The sequence below is a fragment of the Sorex fumeus genome, unplaced genomic scaffold, assembly GCF_029834395.1.
Source record: "Sorex fumeus unplaced genomic scaffold, SorFum_2.1 ptg000063l, whole genome shotgun sequence".
NCBI classification, from domain to species: Eukaryota; Metazoa; Chordata; class Mammalia; order Eulipotyphla; family Soricidae; genus Sorex; species Sorex fumeus.
The window spans coordinates 30,762,168-30,771,814 of NW_026606120.1; the positions used below are offsets into that span (position 1 = coordinate 30,762,168).

At 39.6% G+C, this 9,647-nt stretch overlaps 1 pseudogene; it reads right to left on the reverse strand.

Annotated features, from left to right (window-relative positions):
- Nucleotides 1–4,765: 4,765 nt before the first annotated feature.
- On the reverse strand, nucleotides 4,766–7,299 carry LOC130035381 (N-acetyltransferase ESCO1-like; annotated as a pseudogene).
- Between the last annotated feature and the right edge of the window lie 2,348 nt (nucleotides 7,300–9,647).

A 9,647-nucleotide genomic window follows, 5' to 3' on the forward strand; every position in this document is an offset into this window, starting at 1 on the left:
ATCAGTCCAAGTGTGGGAGCAGTTCTATATCTCACATCTAGCGAATCCTATATTGGCCCCACATCCCTGGCTGACCAGAGCTGTGGAATCCCCCTATAGGAGATGGTCTGACCCTCCAACATTCCCAGGAAGAGACCCCTGACAGCCTCAGGCTGAAACCACTAGCAAATCCCACTGAGATTCCCAATTCAGACTCACAGACACGGGCATAGATTTCTGACTCAGCACCATAAAGATTACTCATACAGATTTCCATACAGAGATCTCCCACAGTCCCACAAAGACCTCGGCTAGTCAGAAATTTTGTGCATAGACAGTGCAAAGTTTCTCCCACAGGAGACTCGTACAGATACATCTCTCCAAGATCACAGACCAACACAAACCCACACACAGATCTACACAGTCCACACACTGACTTCCCCGTGCCCCACAGAAACTACAAACACATCACAGTGAGCCCCTCAGTGCAGTGCTTTGCATAGTCACTGAGAGGACTGAATCGATTTTTAAGTCACTTAGTAAACAGAGAGCAGGAGTATCACTAGCTAAGCCCCTGGATAAAATGTTTATGTATTTTGTTCTTGTACTACAGTATCACTGCTTCTTTTCAAAAAATTACAGTTCTTAGTGCAAACCTGAAAATTCTTTCCTTGATGGAGTTGGTATTACCTTGAGCTCTGACACACTTTTTAAAGAAGTACTAATTATGGTCCAAAATGCCATTATCTAATGAAAAATATTTCACTTATTGAAATTTATTGTTTAGTTGAAAGCCATCAGGTATCACTTTTTACATATTTAATTGGAGATGAACAAAATAACTAAGTTCAAAATAACTACTTTGAAAAATGACAAAGGGATATTACAGCAAATGAAACCCAAAATGAAAAGTTAAATTCACAAAACTGGAAAACTCTACATCTAACTCAACATTTTACACAGAATTACAGAGGCTTGGTTTTCAACCATATAAAACTTTCTCACAAAGAAATCATTTCTGATATTTCAGTTCATTCTCTAGCAAATTTCTATTTATTGGGCTGGAGCGATAGCACAGCGGGTAGGGCGTTCGCCTTACAAGCGGCCAACATGGCCGACCCGAGTTCGATTCCTCCTCCCCTCTCGGAGAGCCCGGCAAGCTACCGAGAGTATTCGATATGCCAGACACAGTAACAACAAAGTCTCCAATGGAGACGTTACTGGGCCCGCTCGAGCAAATCGACGATCAACGGGGGGGCCTTTACCTTTACCTTACCTTAATGTTTAATTATACTGTTTATTTTACTTTTTGATAAAATTAAAAAATTAAATAATTTCAAATGGTATTATGCATATCACTAGAATATAACAAAATTCTAAGGTTCAGTTAAGATAGTTTAAAGTTCTGGCTGGTAAGTATTTGGAGTGGATGCAAACCACTACATGGTTTTCTACTCCTAGCCTCAAAATTGTGTTCTTCTCCCATACAGATTACATTTATCCAACCAACCATCCATGAAAGTCTTAACTCTTTCCAGCATCAACACTAAGGTCTAAACCTGGTAAGAAAAATAAGCTCTAAAGTAGGAAGGGGTAAAAATCATACTGCGTGCTTGGACAAAATTCCTAACATTGAAGCTATGAAATAAAACAATTCGTATACTGAGATAATATAATGGTAGAACTGTCAGAGATTACATATTTTTGTTCCAAAACGGGGAAATAAAGGTGAAGGCAGGGATGAAGGATTCCAAGCAAATCGGTAACCTGACAGAAAATTTCATGAAATCTCAGTACTCAAGAGCAATCTTCTTTGCCTCCTTGTTTCACTGTCCAGATTCACTGGATTAGGAACATCACACCCAGGGTCCTGAGAGGTGCCTGTGCCCTTCCAGATCAGGAGATGAGGGTCACCCAAGTGACACTCTACACCTACTCTGCTGTGGAACCCATGCAGAAAAGATGCTTCCTCCTTTGTGGGATGCATTGGGCATCCCCTTGTCTCTGAATTCTTTCAAGGATGTTCCATCCCTTCATGGAAGAAAACAGCATATTCAGTCATATATGGCTCAGACTGAGCAAATCCAAGAAATCTAAGAGCCTCTACCTTCCTTCTATCCCTTTACTTCAAACTGGTAGAGTCTTCGTAGGTTTAATTCCATCTCTCACCCTAGCCATGGCTAAGATTACTGATTAAGTCCATGAACCATACTTATGGTCTCTATGAAATGATAACTCAGCTATAGGGTTCTCTTCTGAAAATAACATTTATTTTTTTGCCATAGAGATATGCTGCTTTTCTATATTTCTAGGTCCTGCTTAATAATTATTTCTTCGAGTCATATTTTTAAATACAATTTTTTGCATTTTACTATAATTAAGAAGAAGTATCCAAGCCTTATCTTTTCTACCTCTTTTAGAGTTCTCCTCTCCTAGACATGTATCAGATGATATATCAACCAAATGAGATATCCCCTTCCACTCTTATTAATGAACTGTCACCCAAAATACAGGTGATGAGTTCTGGTGAGGATGTGGAGAAAGGGGCTCCATGTATACTGTTGGCGGGAATGTAAATTGATGCAGTCACTATGTGGATCTATGAACGCTCCTTGAAATATTAACATTTGGGTACTCTTGGGGTAGATGCCAAGAAGTGGAACCACTTTGTTTATTGCAGCACTATTCACAATAATATCTGGAAACTGAGTGCACAATAATCCATGAGTAGATAAATACATAAACAATAGAATACTGCTCAGCTCTAAGGAAACATTAACTCCTATAACTCACTGCAATGACACAGATGGAACTGGAGGGTATTATTCAGAGTGAACTGAGTCAAAGGGAGGAGGACAGATAACAAATGTTCTCTCTCGTCTCATATAAAGAGTATAATGCAAATAGCAACAGAGTAGAAAAAATCCAACTCTGAGAGTTGGCTCACAGAACTGAGTTTGATTAAGGAGATTATACAGTGGTGAGAGGAAGCCGAGAGAGACTGGTGGAGGGAAGCTTGAACTCTAGTGCTGCATGTGGTATAGGAAGAATGTATACCTGAATCATTACTTGTAGCAGTATTAGCAGTATTATAAGTTACAGTGCCAAAATAATTTTTTCTTTAACAAATTAAATATAGAACCACTGGACATCAAGAATATAGCTAGAGGTAGAACTATTCACATGCATTGGTGAGGCCTGAGTTCAATACACACGTATGTGTGCACGAGTGTGTGCACATACACACACTGGCATACAAACATATAATGAATATTCTCATGTCTATGTAAATTTTTAAAAAATATAGCAGTACTATTTACAATAAACCACATAGAGAATAATAAAAGTGGTACTATAATTTATATATGTTACTATTATGGGCTGGAGCAATAGCACAGCAGGTAGGGCGTTTGCCTTGCATGCAGCAGACCCAAGTTTGATTCCTCCACCCCTTTCGGAGAGCCCGGCAAGCTGCCGAGAGTATCCCACCCACACAGCAAAGCCTGGCAAGCTACCGTGACATATTCGATATGCCAGAAACAGTAACAACAAGTCTCACAATGGAAACGTTACTGGTGCCCGCTCGAGTAAATCGGGGAACAATGAGAAGATAGTGCTAGTGCTAGTGTCCATATGAATTTTTTTTCACTTTTTTAAAAGCTATTAATTATTTTATTATTTTATTCTACATTATATACATATCATAAAAGGCCACAGCAGTTTTTCAACATATAAACGCTTTAAAAGTAGAGGGCACTATGAAGGATAGACAAGTATCAAAATGAAGTTCCGTAACAAGGGTATATACTCAGTGTAGTATTTCTGAGCAATAACAACGCAGATACCAAGTTATTCAGGTTTAGCTGTGACTATTCCATATGTTTATAAACCTCTTTGGGGTTTATAGCCTAAATATAAATAGCCTAAGTGTGCCAAAGTTGCCATCTAAAGAAAAATGACACTAAAATAATAAACTTCAAGGGATACTTAACACTAGCTCTCCATTAGTAGGTCCCTAAAAAAAGAGATGAAAGAAAAAAATCAATACCCAAATTCTTCATGTACCCGGGGTGGTGCTTTTTTTGGGGGGGGAGGGTGGTAGGGAGGTTTGGGGGCCACACCTAGCAATGCTCAGGAGTTACTCCTGGCTCTGCACCCAGGAATCAATCCTGACGGTACTCGGTGGGATGCCAGGGATTGAACCCAGGGTGGTCATGTGCAAGGCAAACACCCTACCTGCTGTACTATCTCTCTGGTCCCTGGAACTCTGCTTTTTTTTTAAAGGGTCATCATCAAAGTATCTTTCAGAGTCTCTTCTTAAATAATAACAAAAACACTGGTTTCTGCTCTGTGAAAATACATTTTTAAAACTAACTGGTATCAGCAGATTCATATAAAAAAAACAGTACACCAAGCTACACTGGTATATTTCCATATTAAGAACTTCAAAATATACTTATCAACTGAGACCATAGTCCTTGCATTAGTTTTCAGTCCACTATGAACAATTATCCACTGCATGTAAACATGTCTAAATAAGTATAGATAAAATACATCAATCATAAATTTCTGTAAAAGATAATAAAATATCTTCTTTAAAAAACAAAACAATAAGCTATTATTGCACTGTTTCCAATTTATGAAAATGGAACAACCTTATGGCTGTTGCCAATCCTGAGTTCATTATAATAAAAATGGCCCTAGTTCCTGGTTAAAGTCAGCAACCAATCCCATTTCTCTCATTTCTCTTCAGTAGATCTTCTAGTACTGTAGACAAGAATCTGTTTTAGGTATTATTTTGTCCATTAATAAAATTATATACCAAAAACTGACCAGTGCCACAGTACTGTGTTGCAAACAGTTTTCCATCAGGCATGGGATCTGAGAAAGCAATTTCTTCTTTACTCAAGTATGAGCCGTATATAAAATTGCTCCTTAGGCATTCAATCATTCGAGAAGCAATTTTCTTGCATCGCATCATGCTGAATACCCATATACGGCTGATACCACAGATTGCAGGTTCTGGCAATGTTGAGCAGCACCAGGCCTTTTGCCTTTCAAATCTGACTTTTTCTTCTTCTGATCTTATAACTGGAAGTTTCTCTTCCATGACTCTGTAGCCCCACTGGATATGTTCCGCAATTAGACAGCCAACTACTTTTTTGTCATTAGAAATAAAGAGAAGTGTTTTAGTTCTAGAATAGCACATTAGTGGAGCCTGTTGGAAACCTAAATCATTATCAACCATCTCTCTAATTTCGTCGACCTTTTTCAAAGCATACTTTGGGTCTTCAGGAAGGACCATTATTATCCTGCCATCTGGGTATTCAGCCAGAATTCTTTCTTTTTTCCAGCCCACATATTTTACAGCACTAATAAACTGATTATGGAAGAGCAGATGTTGTGTTTCATCTTCAGGATTTGAAGCTGTGTAAAGCATGCCACAAACATTACAAGATAGTGCTTCAAATCTTTTTTGTCCAGCATCTATGATCAACTGTTTTTCATCAACTTTTTCTGTTTCTTTTAGCTTCAACTCCTTTGGAATTGTTAACTCCAAACGGGAATTACACTCAGACCAAGAATGATTTTGTGTCTTCTCTCTGTTGTCACTGATCTTAGATGTTTGGTTACTGAGTATACTACTATGCTGTTGGGGAACTGAACCTGCAAATGTACTGTCTCTTGAATCAATTTTTGCTTGACTGAGCAGTGCTGCAACTGTGGTAGAATTCTCCACTGTACACTTTTCAAGCTTAGATTCCAAATGCGGGCTGAAATTCTTATCTGGTGTTGATTCAGAAGAATGTTTCATCTGGTTATCCAATGATGGGACAGGAAGTTTTATCTGATTATCCAAATCACAATTTTCAGAAGCACTTTTTGTGGTTTTATTAATTTCAACTTCAGTGTCATTAATTTTAGCTTCTTCAGAATTAAGTTTTTTCATTTCTTCCTGCTGACAAGCCATGTTTTTATCAAGATGTGGTTTTAACCCTAAAAATGTACTCTGAGTCACTGGATGATGCACTTCTAAAGCTGGTAGTGAAAAACTGGTTCGTAATAAGTCCAATTTGGGAGAAACTTGAGAATACAACTTAATTTGTTGCACAGAATTAAACTTTGATAGCTTAATTTTAGTCCAGTTAGAGTTCTTTTTAGTTAAGCTGTTTATTCCATTTAGTATACATTTCACAGGCTTTGTTTTTCTACTGGGAAAGAAACGATTACACTGAACATCCTGATTTGTTTTCTGGTGATGAAGTGTTTGCCCTTCAACATCGGTCTCTTCCAACTTCACTTCCGTACACTGGTCCTCATTTACACTTTCTACTTGTGAAGATTCCTTTCTCACCTCTACAGTATCTGACTCAATTTCACCAGCAATTTCTTCACATAGTTGAAGAATGCTACCTCGCTTGTTCTTTCCTTCTTACTCCAGTTCGTTATCGACATTTTGTTCAGGCACTAATGGCTGTGGACGTTTTGGGGATTTTGCAGTAGTAATCACTTGTGTATGAACAGACTTCTTCATTTCACTCTTTTTAGAGATCAGTGAAGTAGCCACTTTTGATCTTTTTATCTCAGAAGCTACAGGCACAGGTTTTGTTTCCTCTTTTCTAGAATTCTTCTGATGACATTTTTCATCAGATCCTTTTAAGCACTGAGAACTGCTGGTATCAGCTGCCTGGTACTCTACTTTGCGTTTTTTTTCCTTTTGGTGAATTTATTTCATTGAGAACTGGATTTCCATCCTCTTTAAAGTCAGACTTCTCCTGTACTTTCCTTTTCACATGGTTTTTACTTGTTTTTACTTTACTAGTCTTACTCTGAGTATTACTACAGTACTCTTTTCTTGTTAGTGGAAAATTCTGTTTAACTGCTTGTACGGGGCCCTGAATTTCTCTACTCCGCAGAGTCCTTGTTGAAACCTCTGCTAATTGTTGTAGTCTTTGTGATCTTCGGTTAAGCTGCTCATTCGATGTGGAGGTTTCATTCACTGATTTTTTCTGAGATGATTTCTTCTTTTTCATAGATTCTTGTTGTGAATTTAGTTACATTTTTATTAATGGAGTTGTTAGCTTTTTTGTCACTGGATGCTGCCTTTGCTGATCTTGTACTCATGCATGTTCCAAATTCGGGCCGATTTATTTTATTTTCACTGGAAGAATTAACTGGTGATTTTAAAACTTCCTTTGGTCCTGATTTTTTGGCTAGATTTTTCTGAGACTCTTCAATTTTTGTTTCTAAATTTCTATCTTCTCTTTTCTTAGTGACATTGGAGGAATTTTCTTTTGATTTCTCCTGCATGGACATCATTCCTTTGTCCCCCTTTTCTGAGTAGTTTTGAGAGAATTTTCGTGACCTTGAAGGTGGGAATGCTGAATGCCTAGTATTATTACTGAGAAGCAGGTCTTAAGAATGAACTTTAACTGATGCTGCTATACATTTTCAACAAGAATACTGGTTTGCTTCAAGTAAGGTTTCTGTCATCCAGTTCTTTTCCCACAAGACAGAACTGATCTTTCAGCAACCATAACTCATGAAAATTTGACAAAATCATTCCTTATAATATGCTCTTAACACATTACACAGCACCTTACTGAAACGGGAATCATGTATCACTTTAAGTTGATTGATGATGCGTCTAATAAATGATGCTTCTGAAAACTTCCTGTGTATTTGTGATCTGTCATCCTTGGAGGCGGGAACCCATTGATATTCGAATATTTCACCTAGGAAGTCTTCTCCCAGCAGCTTCTGCAAAAGACTCCTTCCTGAACTCATCTGACGAATACTAGGCGCTGCAAGGACTTCCTGCGTTAAGCAGCCCCCCTGCAGCTCTGGGGCGCGGGCGCCCAAGGTTCCCGGGATTAATCCCAAACCGGCTCCGCCCTCTCCCCAGCCGCGCGCGCCCATTCCCAGGTCAAACGCCGCTCTGAGAGCTCCAGGGGCGGGAGGTGGGGGTGGCAAAGTTCTCTCCTTCGGGGACCTGCTCCACCCCGCGGCACGTGCCTCTCCCCCAAGGAGCGAGAACGCCCGAAACCCTCCCCCGCCGCTCTTGCATGCAGCCCCGGCGCCCCCGAGCCCCGACTCTGCGGCCGTGACCTTGCCCCGCACCCCCTCCCCGGGATCCCCGCAGCCCGGCCCGCGCGCGCACAGGCCTCGGGGTGCAGGCGGGCCGCGGGGAGTGGGGAGCGGGGGTCGGGGGCGGGCCGGGCCGCGGCTACCTGCAGGCGCCCCCCCCCCCCACCCCCGCCGCCCGCCCCGCCCCGGCCCTACCCGGCCACGCCAAGGTCCCCGCGGTCCTGCAGGCTGCAGGTGGGTCGGCGCTCACCTCGCCGGGACCCCCTCGGCGCTCTCCCGCGCGTCTGACGAAGCCCGCGTACCTCTAGTGTTCATATGAATTTAAATATTGATCTTACCAAAATACTTTCACAGATACATCTAAATTAATATTTGGGAAAAATAATTTTTAAAATAAAGTCTCCAATGGAGACGTTACTGGGCCCGCTCGAGCAGATCGATGAACAACCGGAGGGCCTTTACCTTTACTTAAAATAAATTAATGACAAAAAATAATAACTGGTCAAATGTCTGGGCAAAGATTATACAAGATGATACACAAAATTGAGGACCACAGTAGTGTTTTTGTTTTTCCTATTTTCTTGAAGAATTTGTATAAGATTGAAATTATTTGTTCTTGAATGTTAGACAGAAGTTAAATGGGCCTAGAGATCTATTTATAGGAAGATATTTCATAGAAGACAATCTATTAATAATTATAAAATATTAAAGACTTTAAGTTCATTTTTATCAATGATACTACCTAGAAATTTTTTCAAATAATATTTTTCATATTTGAAAGTGGTCCAAATGTATTTAATATCTGTAACTGTCCAAACATATATCCACCTTTAAATTTTTCTTATATTATTTTCCTGGTTTTTTTCTTTATCCTTTTTATCTGTGGTGGTCCATTTCTGCTCTGACTTTTTGCAGTGCTGAGGCTTTTCAGGGCTATCACTGATAATACTGAACTCAAGGCCCTGTGCATCCCAGGCATGTGCTCCAGCCCAGCCCATTGGCTATCTCCACAGCCCTATCTTCCCTTACATTTTCTTCTTTTTTTTTTTCTAAATTTACTTCATCAAAATCAAAGTAAGGGGATTTAGTGTTCCAGTTTCAAGTTGTTTTATAAAACTAAATCTTGTGGAGTTGGAAAGATGGGGTGTATATGAACAACCTGGGACTGAACTCCAGCACTGAAATGGTCTACAACACTACTAAGAGTGTTTCCTAAGAAGAGAGTCAGGAGTAAGACCTGAGTACCATGAGTTGTGACCCAAAAACCAAAAACAACAACAAAAAGACAAAACAATAAATTGTATATCTAAAGTTAAAATCTTTCATTCTCTGTCATTTGAACTTAACTATTGTTCTTTCTGAAACTTCTTATAACAAATGCTTAGCTCGTGGAGACCTCTGGAGACTTCTTTTTGTTGTAGCTACATACGGGAATCACTTAATCTAAACAATGCTTGAACTGCACTGCACAATATTTGATTCTAAGGTTACCTAGTATCCATTAGAAATTCTTCTTCAACTCATAGTTTAGAACTTATTTCTTAACTAATGCAATATTTTAACACACATTTTGAAATATG